Source organism: Sceloporus undulatus, chromosome 6 (assembly GCF_019175285.1).
Source record: "Sceloporus undulatus isolate JIND9_A2432 ecotype Alabama chromosome 6, SceUnd_v1.1, whole genome shotgun sequence".
Lineage (NCBI taxonomy): Eukaryota > Metazoa > Chordata > Lepidosauria > Squamata > Phrynosomatidae > Sceloporus > Sceloporus undulatus.
The window spans coordinates 22,564,092-22,580,310 of NC_056527.1; the positions used below are offsets into that span (position 1 = coordinate 22,564,092).

General features: G+C 40.3%; 1 protein-coding gene across 2 annotated transcripts in view; it reads right to left on the reverse strand.

Annotated features, from left to right (window-relative positions):
• The window catches only part of LOC121933286 (amyloid beta precursor protein binding family B member 1 interacting protein), a 72,388-nt gene that overhangs the window by 55,641 nt on the left and 528 nt on the right, over positions 1–16,219 (reverse strand). Inside the window, exon 1 of one of the 2 annotated variants that reach the window (XM_042472779.1) lies at positions 440–458. The exons of the other annotated variant lie outside the window; for it this stretch is intronic. The gene's annotated coding sequence lies outside the window, so the exon portion shown is untranslated. Of the gene's footprint in view, positions 1–439; positions 459–16,219 lie in introns of those variants that run through there. 2 annotated transcript variants of the gene reach the window in all.

Below are 16,219 nucleotides of genomic sequence, written 5' to 3' on the forward strand. Positions count from 1 at the left end.
CTGGAAAAATAATTCAAAATATGAGTAATGGTGCATCTGCCCTGCAGAAATAATGCAGTTTGACACCATATTAAATGCTATGTTCCATCCTATGGATTCTGGGATTTGTAGTTTTGTAGAGATATTTAGCCTTCTTGTCATGAGCTCTAATGCCATAGCAAACTACAAATTGCAGGATTCCATAGCACTGAGCCCTGGCAGTTAAAGCTGTGTCAAACTGCATTATTTTTGCAGTGCAGATGCAGTCTAATGATTAATGTGGCTGTACTAGACAAACAGTTTCACAAGCCACAGCTAAAATCAAAACATATAACAATGTTCAAAATACAGGAAGCAAAATCTACACGCATTATTTCATTAGTGTGACAGGCAGTACACGAAATGTTTAAAAGAGGATGTAGTATCCATAAACTATATCTCAAGGGCTCAAGTTCCTTACTGTTAATGACGACAGGTTGAAACCTTTGCGCAATTCTTAAACAGAAAGCTTAATTTACTTTAAACTAAGAGTCCGCGGAAAGTCTGGAAAAACAAAAGAGTGCAATACTTGTCAAACTATGGTCCACAACACACTGCAGAAGTAATCCAGTTTGGACTACTTTAACTGCCCTGCTCAATGCTAGAGAACTTTGGAAAATGTAGTACTGTCAGATATATGGCCTGTTACGACTGCAAAAATAGCTGCTCGGTCTCTTTTGGAGGGATGCTGTTTAATGATGCATGGGTCCTAAGAGTCTGAAGGTCGCACCAAAGCCATGCTCCAGCCCTAAGGACTAGGTGAGCTTGGTGCATCTTCGGATTCTTAGGATGCATGCATCATTTAAACAACATACCTCCAAAGGACCCGAAGTAGCTTTATTTTGGCAGTCTGTAACAGGCCTTAGTCTTCTCTGTCCGAATGCTGGTGCCACAATAAGTAAGAACTGAGCCAGGAGAGTTAAAGCAGTCTCAAACTAGACTATTTCTGCAAATTGTTTTGGACCTATGTTGAACAAAACTCCTGCCATTCCCATGTTGCCACAAACATTGGCTGCTGCCCCACTGCAAAAATAAAGCAGTTTCATCCACTTTTAACTGCCTGACTCAATGCTATGGAATTCTGGGATTTTTACTTTTGTGATATAATTAGCTTTCCCTGTCAGAATGCTCTGGTGCCCCACCAAACTACAACCCCCGAATTCCATAGCACTGAGCCATGGGAAGTTAAGCGGTATCAAACTGTTTTATTTTGCAGTCAGGCAGGCACATTTCTGCTGCTGAAGTGAAGAAGTGAAGAAGGACTACAGGCATACCTCATTAACAAAGCTCCTTTTAACAAATATTTTAAAACCACTCTGCCCATCTTTTCTGCCTTATGCTCTGTCTAGCTGCATTTTTTTCTAGTAGCATCAGCACTGGAAATTGGTGAAGGAAGGATGAATAAAGACAGACTTTTATGCTGGGTTGCGGGAGCATATCTGCACTAATAGTGCAATGAGCATGTAGCTGGCAAGAATGGGATTTTGCTCCAGTTGATCTACCATTCTGTGTGTAACTTCATAGAACAGGCAAGAATAAATGGACTCCCTCCAGAATCCCTTCCTGAGCCAAACCAACAAATGGGAAAGCAGTTTCTCATCCTACCAACAGCATGTTAAAGGTTCATTAAGCACATTTTCAAGAGCATTTAACCAAATTAGGAAAAATTAAAATGTTTTGGAACTGCTCTTTTGCATTCATAAGAAAAATTAAGAAATTTACCCATAGGAAACAGCTTATGGAAGATGCTATTCATTTTTTAAAGCAGTCAGATACCATATAAACTGGAATAGGATTAAGTATCCACTGTCCTACTCCTGCCCTCGATAGTCTGCATCCTCACTGCAAAAGCAATCCAGTTTGACAACAGTTTTAACGCTGCGTTGTGCAATGCTATGGAATTTGGAGATTTTCCGTTTGTCTGGGGTTTGTTAGCACTTGTATCGTTCCTTTGCCACCCAAATCGTGGAAAATAGCACAGGGTTATGCATTGTTTCCTCTTAATTTTTACAGCTATTTAAACAGCTACTACTAATCCTAGAACATCTTCCACAATTATAACCTACTCCAAATTTATTTACTTCTTACTCTCTTGTTAAATCCAGGTTGATGGATAATAAAAAATTACCTCCTCAGGATAAAAACTAGGTATTCAAAGAAATTTCCAGTTTGCTCACAGCTTGTGAACTAAGCACACAACCTGCTTATTTCAAGATGTTTATCACCTCTCTAATCACAAGTTTCACATAGGGTGGTTTAACCCTTAAAAGGTTAATGCTTTTCCTCCAATTGCTAAACAGGATCCCTCCCACACCCCTTCATGACGTTTCCGGATCAAGGGTTAAGTTAACTGTTCGCATCCGTTTTCCAGAGGGTGTCTCCTTCCTAAACTTTGCAAATCCTCTACTGTGGCCTAATGCATCTATCTTGATGCAGGTTTTGTGGGGTGAGGAGAGAGAGATGCCGGCAAGCCAGCGTTGGGATCCTCTTATAAAGCCAGTATCTTTATATCTGGCTTATGTTATATACTAAACAGCCGTTCCACTCACACAATATAAGCAACATTGGGTCTTTTAACACATTGCTTTGCAGCTTCTCTCCTCTGACATGCATTTGGCTAGAGAGGATTACTGATACAGGTGACTTTTATATGACTTTGTTATATGGGCTTCTTTGTATTTGATGTTTTTAATTTGTTTTTACTGTAAAGTCTTTAAAATGTTTTTATTTGTGAGCCACCTTGGTCCATTTCTGGAGGGAAAGGCGGCCTTAAATTTAAGAAATAAAAATGATTTTAAAATATCATGGGTCCTTGGTATTTGCTGGGGTTTGGTTCCTGTGGATACCAAAATCCATGGATTCTCAAGTCCCCGCTAAATACACTGGCATAGTAAGATCTTCTACTTATATAATGGCAAAAAACACAAGATTTACTTTTGGAATTATATTTTTTTTAAAAATGTTTCAAGCTGCGGATGCTGAATCCATGGATAAGGAATCCGTGGAGATGAGGGCTGGTTGTTTACCAACAACAGGAGAAACCGGGGACACCTTGCAAAGATTACCACATTTTAAGCTGCCATGTAAAGGAAACCAGGGTCCAAAGACATGTTTTGCATGCAGAATGCCCAGGTTAAAACACAGAATCTCAATTAAAAGGATCATGTAAACAGGTGATGGGGAAAACTCTGCCTAAAATCCTGGAGCTCTACCAGTGGGACAAATATGTATATGTATAGACTATGTATAGATGGGCCATGTGTTAACTCAGTGTATCAGTTTATATGACACATTGTTCCTTGTCAGAGTACACCCACGACGTTTGGGCAGGTAAAAACATATTTAAATAAGCCCAAATGCATAAACCCCTTCAATACATGTCATTCCATTAGAGAGGAGATTATAGACCAAGGAAAACTATCTGCATGCACTCAGTCTTTTCTTTAGAATATAGTGTGTAATTTGTCCATAATCTCTGCTTGTTCAGGAAAAAGAGCTTCTGCTTTCAAGTCTGTCAGATGAGGTTTGTATCCTTGAGTTGGAAATGGGCTATAAGAAGAAATAACCTGAAGGATGTATAGCAATTCTTATATCATCAATCAAATCAATTTATGCTATATTATCTTGTTTTACTATTCATTTATTTGTTTTGTATCTGCCACTTTTGTGAATCTAATGTAGGTTCTGATTTGTTCATATCAGGCTTCACTGAAAGGTTTCGTCACATCTGACTCTCACATTTCAACAATTTAAAACTCTTATCAGTTGAAACTGTATATTTTGTAATGCATTAATTTATGGATGTTAATATAAACAGAAAATGAATTTTTATTTAGATGCTCTGTTATGTTCTGAAATGCACCAGTACTACATTGTTTGATGTAATGTGCCTTGAGTGTAGCTTTGTTTTTGTATGCTATTCTTGAGTTGCGGGGGTGGGGGTACTTAGGAAGTATGGAAACATGACATACATGTGAAAATAATGGTTGTTTAAGGAACCCTTTCGGAACCAACACCAATTAGGCACCAAAATGTAAAACATTTTGTCTGTTACCGGTATATTGTACTGATATATCAATTTTCTAGAAAGACAGTATCTTCTGGAATGCTGGAGCTTCAGAATACTCACACACACAAAGTCAGTCTCTTACCAAACAACTCCCAAGATCACATAATGATTTATAGGAACACAATAACACAGAACAGGTGAATTGAAGAGAGAGGATGGAAGACCTAAAGAAACATACAACATATATCACAGGTTTAGTGAGAAACCATTTTGGAATAATAGGCAGGTCTACCCTGGCCAGAATACTCCAGGCTGCTCCTGGAGTATTCTGGCCCCGGAGATGCCCTGAATTCCTGTTACCTTTACATTCAAGAGTGACATCAGGTGGCTGTTTACACACATGTTGCTCTGTGTCTCCAAGCATCACCATTGCTGGTGTGAGTTGCTCCCTCTGAGATCAGAAATGAGGCGCTCAGCATCAATCACATGGCTGGACACCTTGTTTTGACCTCAGCGGCAGTGACCCATACCAACAGCGGCAAAAAAAATTGCCATGGAGGGTGAGAAGTTTTATGAAAAGGTGTTGAAAGACTGAAATTTGCTGCATAAGATTACTTCATCAGAGAAATATTCATGACATGATGGTGGTGAAATACAGTCCCCCTCTAAGTCTGCCTACATTTTTGAATGAGTTCGGTCACTGAAGAATAACTGTTAGCTCAATATGTTTATGTAATAAAATGTTTGCTATCTTCTTACTTTTTCGTGAATACGGAATATTACATAACCCGATCCCGTTTTTGCTATCCCAATGTCCTGTTTTTGTCTGAAGGAAATATGGTCAGCCTATGTATAACAGCTACTTGATGTTGCTCTGGAATGCTCTGGATGTTTCAGGAAAATCCTCAGTGAAAGGTAAGTATTTTTAATTCAGTCTGAGGCAGGGAACTGGCCTCATGTCAAGGCAGTTCATAGTTGAATTAGGGCCTTGACCCTGGGTCATGAAGAGAGGTCGTGGCCAGGGACGTAGCCAGGATTTTAGGAAGGGGGGGGGTCCAGATTAAGTGCCACCATTATAATGGGGCTTGGGTGTGGCGGCGCAGCAGCACACACCATTCATTTTTCTAACAGAAGGGGGGGTCCGGACCCCAAGATCCCCCCCCCGGCTACGTCCCTGTCGTGGCAAAAGCAGGCAGAAACCCGATTCATTTCGCCTGTGCAGATATGCCCATTTTTGCAATGTAAGGAAAGGTTGCTTCCAGCCAAGTCTTTTAATATGCCATTACTCTGCTTCATTTACAGAATATTATGGGGCAGGGTGTTCACAGATAATGCCATTATTTATAACATTCCCATGTATTCCCATTGCTTGTTCCTACTTCTTTCTTTCTGGAAAAAAAATTGTTAAAGGGAGAAAGACTACATAGTTCACATCTCTTGATTGCTAAGAGCTATCTGTTTAGAATCAACCCGGACTGGAAAAAAACATCTAGATGCCTAGTTGTTCACATTACGTTATGTTATTCCATAGACAGGAACAGTTATGAGCAATGGTGATTCATTCAGTAGGCTACCTGAATAAGTAAGATTGTTAAAATTTTGAAAAATCACCTTTAACCATAAAAAAGCTAAAGAAATATAATGAATATTAAGATTTAATTGGCTAAGCAAAAGAGCTTCTGAGATGTGCACTGGTTGTCACTGGAAGAACAGGAATTGTACTGTATGTTTAGATTATGGAAACTGTAGGATTTAAAACAATTAAATAAACTTTCCATATTAAAAAGTGAGTTTAAAAGTGTTAAAAATGTATCAGAAAAGAATAGATTAAAATTTCAGCATATTTAAAAAGCTTTCCATAAGAATGGTCAGAATCCTGTCTACATAAAAATTATTATTTGCAGGCTGGTAGAAGGAGAGCAAAAAGGAGGTGGCCAACGCAGGTGCTGATATGAGGGTGTTCCACAGCCTTACAGTGGCTACTAAGAAACCTTTTTCTTGTATCTTCATCAAACATGTTTGTGATGGTGGTGAGAACTTTTCTCCAAGAACTTCAAAAACTGAGTACAGTTATTTTGCCTGAAATTAGGCAAACTTACTATTGTGTCTTCTTTAATTTTTCTTGTAAATTCCTCTTTTCTGCACAAGGGAAGAGACCACAGATTGAGGCTTGTGGCCTCCTTGATTAAGACTAGCCATCTGGTCTTCCTCTCTTTCTACTGCCTTCTACCTTTTCCTAGCATTATTGTCTTTTGTAGTGAGTCGTGATGTGGCCAAAGTATGGCAGCTTCAATTTAGTCATCTTGGCTTCCAGGAAATGTTCAGACTTGATCTATTCTAAGACCCATTTGTTTGCCTTTTTGACTGCCCATGGTATCCTGAGCACTCTTCTCCAGCATCACATCTCAAATGAGTTGGTTTTCTTTCTATCCACTTTCTTACCTGTCCAGCTCTCACATCTGTACATGGTGATTGGGAATACACATACCCTCACAGAAAATATCCAAGAAATATAGCAGCCATCCCACAAAGGAGCTTATCTTTAAGTCAGTGCTTCTCAATTATTTTCTGTCATGCCGCCCCTAGGAAGAAGAAAACATTTCGCGCCCCCCGCGCGACTGTAAATAGTATTTGCCAAGGTCAAACGAGCCCCCTTTACGGAGCCTCGCGCCCCACTATTTGAGAAGTACTGCTTTAAGTGTACTACCAACCTTGTTTAGGAACAGAGACGCAATACTTTTGGAACAGCCATATAGTAAACTAAAATCAATACTTGCTGTGATCCTCATCATGACACTTTTGTGTCAAGAACAATAAATAACTTGTCTCTTCCTGCAGTTATAAAAGGTGCAAACTATGCCCAGAGAGCAGAGATTGAAAATGTGGGTCTGCATATTTCCTTGGACTGAACTCCAAACACTGAGTAGCCCTTACCACTGTCTATGCTAACTTGAGTTAATTAGGATTTGCAATCCTACAATATTTGTAGAGGGAGCACATGTTGCTCAACACTGTTACAGAAAAATAGCAAACAAAGAGTGAACTATTTTTTAAAGAGTTCCTGCAGATTTATTATTAGGTGCCTCGGGGGACTGATTTTATAATGTTAGCAGAAACAGGGACAAGTGAAGGGAGCCCACTCCTTCATGTGGTGCCTGGGTCCCAAACTGCCAACATGCTGATCTTGCATTTGTCAGAGGCAGCATCTTAACCAATGAGCCACTGCAAAGGCAAGAGTGTAATCTGACCTGGAAGCAATGTCCTCTTCTACTCTCTCATCCATCCAGCCTTTAGGGTCAGCACAGTTATGTCTGCTGGAATTTTCTACATTCTTTGGCACTGTTTTTCTTTAGATTCTTTGTTATTTGCTCTTTTGAGTTATCCATGGTTCATAACAAAATCCATAATCTTGGCCCCCAAACTTGTCCTTGACTTATACATGAGGTCAACTTATAGCCGAGTGTATATGGTGAATACTGTATACATTAGCATCATTCAGAAACATACTGTTCAGAAGCTTCCTATTGGAAAATTCCAACATTTTCTCCCCATCCCTCACTGTTAAGAGTTATTGAGGATCAGATAGGAAAGTGTTTCTTGCATGTAAGATTCTTCTGTTTCTGTTCCCGCATTTGCTCTTCCTTTCCTTTGAAATGCATGGTTATAAATACCTTTGGTATATCAAGTATACCAAAGAGAACCAATGCAGCGTAGTGGATTGAGCATTGGACTAGGACTCTGGAGATCAGGATTCGAATCCCTGCTCAACCATGGAAACCCACTTAGTGACCTTAGGCAACGTACACACTCTCAGCCTCAGTAGGAAGAAAAGGCAAACCCACTCTGAACAAATCTTGCCAGGAAAACCCAGTGATAGGCTTGCCGTCTTAAACAACAACATATTGAGTAACTACGGTAGATCATTTAACTCAGGGATCTACCTAACATTATAACATAAAAACTCGCCCTTTCTCAAACTTATCTGTTTTACTTTCTTCACCATTCTTCTCCTTTTTCTGATCTCTCTCTCATCAACAAAATGGGTGACTTAGACTTAGGTTCCTTTTTTTTACTTAATCTTTTCATTAGTTAGGATGGATGCTCTCCACATGCATATGCAAATGTAAAGCGGTTAGTAAACTTTTCTAAGTTTGTAACCTGAAATGACTGTCTTACTTGTTTTTGAGTCAGTTTCAGTTCCCAGAGAAGCATCATCAAACTATGGCATGCTTTTCTGTTACTCTGCTAAAAAAAGGCTAACTCCTAACAGTTATAGCTTCTATATTTTAAATATTTTCCCAACCATGAGAAACTTTAAGTTCCAACACTTCCTTCTCCTCTCCACATAGACACAAATGCATGCTATTTTGCTTCATGCCCATAGTATAAAAACAACAAAGTTGTCAAGCACCTGTCATATATGTTACACTACAGGATTTCAATGAAGACATTGAAATAGTCAAAAGACTTTCTTTACCATGGTGGAGCCATTAATCAAAATGAAGACTACAGTCAAGAAACCAGAAGACTAGAACTTGAAAGGGCAGCTATGAAGGAACTGAAGCGTAAAGTTATACAGTTAAATATCAAGTACTGGCTCATTCATGCCACCATATTTCTGATTTCTATCTATGGTTGTGAAAGCTGGATAGAAAAGGAAGTTGTCAGAATCAACACACTCCAAATGTCATGTTGAAGGAAAGTTCTATGAATAGTAAAGACTGACAAAGGCGGGATACAGACGGGCAGGGGAAGACGTCTTGGAGGTGTATTCTGCTGAATACGGAGCCTCCAGACCGCCCGCCCTGGGGGCGTGGCTCAGGTGTATGGGGCTTCCACATGGGGGGCAGTGAAGACGCCTCACCTGGGGCCGTTTCTGACCCGCAGTTTCCATACCGCCGCCTCAGAGGACGCTGCAAAGAGAGAGGCAGCTTCCTCACGGGCGGCCAAAAACGGGGCTTTTTTTTTCTTTTGCCGGCTGGCGGATGCGCAGCTGCGCATTTGCGGCGCTCAGCACCGGCGGCAGAAAGCATATGTGCACATTTAAAGCACCCAAGCCCCTTTAAACTTTTCCCCCCGCCCTGCCCAAGAACAAAGGTGGTCTCCTGCCAGCTGGTGATCAGCTGGTGTTGGCATCCTTGTCCGCTTGCACATTGCCAATGTCACCAGCATCATGGATGCCTCCTCTCCTTTGGTCCCCGCGCTCTTGCTGAATCTGCAATGCACAACCACAGCTGTCGCCGCTGCCACCGCTGTCCCCCTGCCATCCCCCATCACCTCCCTTGTACATATGTAAATATTTAAAGTTTTAGCGTTTTTTTATTGTTAGGTTAAAATGGCGCAGGAATGTGTGTAGGGGTGCACTTTAAATTCCAAACTTTCCACGATTCTAGCAGCGCATGCGTACATGCAGCTCTAGGGTTAGGGTTAGGGTTACGAGTCTTAAAATGCGCTGCAGCTGTGCTGCAGCTTCCACACCTGCATGGCAGCTGACGCTGCAATTAAAGCCTGACTGCAAACTGCGCATGTTCCAGGACCCCGACTCATTATGCGACGCAGCAGACACGGAGCTTTTAAATGGGCAACTTAAATTAGCGGCGTAGCAATACTGGCGTACCGGTGCAGCAGCTTACTGACGGAGATACGCAGCTGCGCACTATATAGAAAAGAAGCGGGGAAAAGCAGCACCTTTTTAATGCCGCTTCTTCCTGCTTGGGGCGTGCGGGCAGCGTGTTCATGGCGGCATTCAGGTAAGGGCCGTCTGAAGGCTATACCTTCATGACGTTATGAACACACCCCTTTTTGCCCGTCTGTATCCCGCAAAAGTGACCAATAATTGGACCCCAGAGCAAATCTTCCCTGAAGCCACCCTAGGAACCAAAATGACCAAACTGAGGCTATTAAACTTTGGCCATACTATGAGATGACAGGCCTAGAAAAGATTATAATTCTTTGTAAAGTGGGAGTCAGTAGGAAGAGCAAAATATTACATTACAGGTGGTCACTCAAGAAACCCACGGCCCTGGAGTTTGCAAAACCATAGCAGGGCTGTTAGTAAGACCATCTCTTGAGGTCTCTCATTCATAGGGTCACTATAAGTCAAAACTAACTTGACAGCAATTAACAACAAAAGGACTAGATTTCTGGACCATACATTCAGGAAGCCTCCCTGTAGATCTGTGGTAGAGCACACACTTTATGTACAACTAGGCCTGAAGAGCCCAATCCTTTTCTTTTTCTTTTTTAAAGGAAAGGATCAAACTGTAGATGAAATGAGAGACCTCAGTCTAAGACTCTTGAGACCTGCTACCTATAAGGGTAAATAATGCTGGCTAGGCAGATAAACAACCTGATCTGGACTACAGCAGCTTCCTATAGTTCTTCCTTTTTAAAATAGTATATTTATTGAACATACCCTGTGTGTGTGTGTGTGTGTGTGTGTGTGTGTGTGTGTGTGTAAAGCAATATAAGTAGTCCACCAACAAAAATATACTGACTACAAAATAACAAACACATACATAGCTGATATAAACATCACATACACAACCAACTCTATAAAAATAAGCATTTCTATTGTTTAATTCCACTGATTATCTATTCAACTTTGTAATTTTCCTATCTCCCTTTACCTCTCTTTGTCCATCCCTCTCTTGACTCTCCCTTTACTCTTCCTTCCATTTTCTATCTTGATCTCTCTTAATTTCTACTTGAACTTTTTTCTTATCCCATTTCTCTCCTAATTCCCTTCTTCTCTATCTTTTTCTATCCCATCACTCTACCTTCTTCACTTACTTGTACCTTCTTTCTCCTTACTTAACTGAAGCAAGAGAGGGTTACATAAACAGTTTCCTATATTTCAATGTTACACTGGATCAGAAAGGTTTTGTTTTGTTTTGTTTTTTAAAGTAGACATACCTCTTCTTTGTTGTATTCCACAGTAAGTCATTTTGGACTTATAGCAAACCCAAGGCAATCCTATCATGGGGTTTTCTTGACAAGATTTGTTCAAAGGAGGTTTGCTATTGCCTTCCTCCGAGGCTGAAACAGCATGATTTGTGCATTTCAATGGCTGAAATGAAATTTGAGCCCAGGTCTCCCAAAGTTCTAGTCCAACACTCAAACCCCTATACCAGTGATGGTGAACATTTTAGAGGCCGAGTGCCCAAACTGCAACTCAAAACCCACTTATTAATTGCAAAGTGCCATGTCCCTCTGGCTTTGTAGTAACAAACTCTGGTGAACTCTGAGCTGTGGTGATGGTGCATGTGCCCATAGGTTCACCACCACTGCCCTATACCCTTCAGCTAATTCTGAAATCCCTATTGGGCAATTGCTTTACTAGGCCAATTCAAATATTGTATAAAGCTGTACAGGTACAAACTTCCACATTCTCCACAGCTCTTCATCAGGCAAAATGATAAATTGCTGTAGAAAATGAAAGTTAGCAGAGGCTTATTTCATTTTGTCTTATTTTGAAACATCTGAGTTGACCTAATAAAGATATTGCTCTAATATGAATTTCATTTTTTTTTCTCTTTAGGATACCATTTTGTGTGTGTATCTGTGAGAGAGACCTTTCTCTGAGTATTTTTCTGTACCTTCATCGTGTACTTTTCCAAAAGAAAAGGAAAACATGATTCATTCCTAACATGCTCTTCAAAAGGGCTCATAATCACAGGACACTTTGCAAAATACTGTACAAACATGTGAAAAGTCACACATTGGCTTGCTGGAGGGGTATGTGGGGTGGCATGCAGCAGGGGCACTAGATCACTCAAATAACTGTTCTTTTGAATTCAATAAATATTGTGCTGTGCAATAAAGGGAACCTCTTTTATACCTTTAGGCAAAGGGGCTGTCCATTTTTATTCTTCTTTATAACATGAGAATTAGATTATTCTTTTTATACAGCTTTTTCCAATTCACTAGGTGTTGAAGTCAACACTGCGGTTTTTCTATTTTGCAAGAGGGCTGCTACAACTCACGCAGTCTTTTGCAAATTTCTGTGGCAGGAAGCTCTGCAGAACTGGCAAAACCACGGGTAGAGAAGTGAGTGTTCAAAATCTTTTTCAAACTCTAAAGGCACCAGATCCCATCTGAACTTGGAAGCCAAGCAGGGTCAGGCTTGGTCTGTTGGGAGACCACTAACAAACACCAGCTGCTGTAGGCTATATTTCAGAGGAAGAAACTGGCAAAACCACCATATTTGAATATTCCTTGCCTAGGAAAACCCCATGAAATTCATGAAGTGGCTATAAATCAATAGGTGACTTGTTTGTTTGTTTATTTATTTATTTCATTTTTATGCCACTTTTCTCCCAAAAAGGGACCCAAGATGGCTCACAAGATAAAATCTCTTTAAAACAATTAAAAAAACAATTAAAAATAACATAGTTAAAACAATATAATATTAAGATTAAAACATATAAAAGTGAAAAACATAATCTGAAACACATACCCCATGTCTCACAAAACAACAGTACCCAGAATTCCCTAGCATTGAGCAAGGACAGTTAAAGTGGACTCAAACTGGATTATTGTGCTGTGCGTTTTGGACCTTAGTGATCCTTCTACCTTCCTCCTTCCATACATTTTCTATTTAGGTTCTTAAGCAAGGTTTAGTTACAAAATCTGTATTAACAAAATCTTGAAACTAAATTCACTTGAAAGCAGGAGGCAGAAGGAGAGAAGGGAAAGGTGGAAGGGAAAGACATTAATTACAAGTTCCAATAGAGAGCCAGCATGGCGTAATGGTTTGAGCTGCAATAATAACAATGATATTAGGAAATAGAACAGCATACATTAATACACTTTTCAAAATACACTATTATGCAGAAGTGCCAGCATAAACCACAACATTAATCATAATTTGCACACTTTAAGGCAGGGTAGTCAACTATGGCCCTCCAAATTTTCTTCGACCTACAACTCCTACCACAAAGCCAGTGTGGTGTAGTGGTTTGAGCACTGGACTATGACTTTGGAGGCCAGGGTTTGAATTCTCGCTCAGCCATGTAAACCCACTGGGTGACTTTGGGCAAGGCACATGCTCTCAGCCTCAAAGGATGGCAATGGCAAACCAACGTGCCAAGAAAACCCCATAATAGGTTTGCATTAGGGTCTCCATAAGTCGGAAAAAACTTGAAGGCACACAACAACAACAAACACATTCCAAATCTTGTTTATTCAGAAAGTTTTCCATCACCCTCATTCTCACACCGGTTCCTACAACCAAATAAAAGAACTTGCAGTAGATCCCAAATCAACCAAAATCAATCCAACCACCCAGTCTGCTAAAACAACAACAGACACACACACAAATCAACAACAGGAACAATATAATGGGGTGGTAGAATTCAAAGATATAGCCATGTTAGTCTGTAGAATCAGTACGCAGAGAGATCTTGTAGCACCTTTGAGACTAAAATTACCGAAAGAAAGAAACTGGCAGCATGAGCTTTCATAGACATCAGTCTACTTCCTCAGATGCGGTGGGCAGTTCTCCAGTAAATGTCTTGGAAAATGTAAATATTCAGTTTGGTCTCTATAGCCACCATACAAATCTATGAGCCATGGTGAGATCATCTCCTCTCTCAGGATTTTGATAGTCTGGTTCCGAAAAGAGACACTAATACTGAATTCCAGGAAGTGGATAGTAATGAGATATTTGCAACAAAACCCCAAAACCTACAAATAATATCGTTTTAATCATCACCCTGCTTTCAATCTGCCCCTCACCCAATGTATATTATTGAAAGGGAGGTAATGTTCAGCTAAGGTTTTGCAACCTGCCCTCAACTTCCCTTTTTTCTCTACTTGCAACGTTTCTTCCCATACAATAAGGAGCTGATAACAAACCACCCAACAGAGGCAGCTTGGTGTAGATTTGAGCCTTGTACTCTGGAGAGCAGGGTTCAAATTCTGCCACTCAGCCATGGAAACCCACTGGGTGACATTACGCACATCACACTCTCTCAGCCTCAGAGGGAAGCACTGGTTAAAACCTCTCTTGCAAAGAAAACCCTGTGATAGGCTTGCCTTTGGGTCACCATAAAGTGGCTTGAAGACACACAACAATAACAATCCAAAACATCCACACTTTGTTGGTTTTTTTAATGTTACATATAACATATTATTCAAAAATAATCATTCTAAACTTAGAACTAAGACAAATAATATAATAGATGAACAAACATTCATTTTGAAGGTGATTTTCACATTTTTTAATACATGCTGTTAGTCCTGTTCTTCCTAATCTAACTGTGCTTAGTATAATAGTATACTTTTCTCTCTGTCCTTTTCTTCTCTTGTTAACCTTCTTGATTCTATCGTTAATGATTCGACCAAACCTGTTTCCCCCAAATATACCAGTCCAATATTAAATCTCGTTAACCATTAAAACCAATAACTGACATTATTCCCCACTTGATAGTTAAAATTTTCATTACTGGATCCCAAGTTTCTACAAATCTTCCTAGACTTTCCTATTTTATTCAACATGTCAATTTGTTCAATTCTGCCATTTCCAGCAATTTTATTAGCCATTCTTGATTAGAAGGGATTGAACTCTCTCTCTATTTCTGAGCTATTACAAGTCTTGCAGATGCTGTCCTATAATGTAACATCCTAGCCCACACTTTGTGGAGAAGACATATCCAGCTGGCCATGTTGTTGTTGTTGTGTGCCTTCAAGTCATTTCTGACTTATGGTGACCCTAATGCACAGGTTTTTCTTCTTGGCAAGATTTGTTCAAAAGGGTTTTTTTTGTCACTGCTTCCCTCTGAGGCTGAGAGAATGTGACTCTCCCAAAGTCACCCAGTGGTTTCCCATGGCTGAGTGGGGATTTGAACCCTGGTCTCCAGGGCAGCATGACCAGATGTCCTAGCCATCAAGGAGGACTAGTCACCACAAAAATGTAGGACCTTCAAGAAAAAAATGTAGGGCATGGCAAAATAAAATCTTAAAACACTCACACAAATATAAAGTCAAGCTTCTCAGTCATGCTCAAAATGGAGGACACTTTGAAATTCCTTCTGGACAGAAGGTTGAAATGTAGGGCATGTCATGGAAAAGGATGGCATCCAGTCACCTTGTCTCCAGGGTCATACTGAGGATGCATCCGCACTGCAGAAATAATCCAGTCTGACACTTTAACTGCCATGGCTCGCTGCTATGGAAATCTGGGAATCGTAGTCTGTTGGTGCACTCTGAGAGAGATGGCTAGATGTCCCCCAAAACTACAGTTCCCAAAATAACATAGCACTGAGCCGTGGCAGTTACAGTGGTGTCAAAGTGGATTATTTCTGCAGTGCGGATGCAGCCATAGTGCAGTGCTCCAAGCACTACACCACTGATGGTAGCCATTGAGCAAAGTACAATAACACCCCAAATCTACCAAACAGGGATACCTTCATCACTGTGAATGTAGGTGTTTGTCCAGGTACTAAGTTGTGACTGGATGAGAATCTAGTGAGCAGACAGGTGTAGACCATGGTAATGAGCTAAGTAGACCAGGTGATTGCATTAATTAATTAGAAAGGTATAATTGCCTGGTGGATCTACTGGGTCTTGGGAGCATTCATTGAATCCTGCTCTCCGTGCTGCCCTCATGGTAATGTATGCATGCTGCTATCAGGATTTTGTACTATGCCATTCATATTGTTTTGCTTCAGTTTTTGAGACTTCTTTTAAGTAAAGTTTTGTTAATTTCCTCAAACCTCTGCTGTCATTTTTTGCTATTATACTCACACCCCAACAGTGTTATTGTACTTTGTACAACGAAGTACAATAAACATTCCAAATCCACAATATACAGTGATGCCTTTATGGGCACAATAACACCCCAAATCCACAACACAAAGCACAATTAACATCCCTAAACCCACCAAACAGGGATACCTGTATGGGGCTAACCCACAAAACAGGGATATCTTTATGGGTACAACAACACCCCAAATCCACAAAACAGGGATACATTTATGGACATAACAACACCCCAAATCCACAACTCAAAGTAAAACACCACCCCAAATCCACAACACAAAGTACAGTAACCCCCCCAAATCCACCAAACAGGGATCTCTTTATGGGTACAACACCCCAAATGCACAATACAAAGTACAGTAACACCCCCAAATACACCAAACAGGGATCCCTTTGTGGGTACAACACCTCAAATGCACAATACAAAGT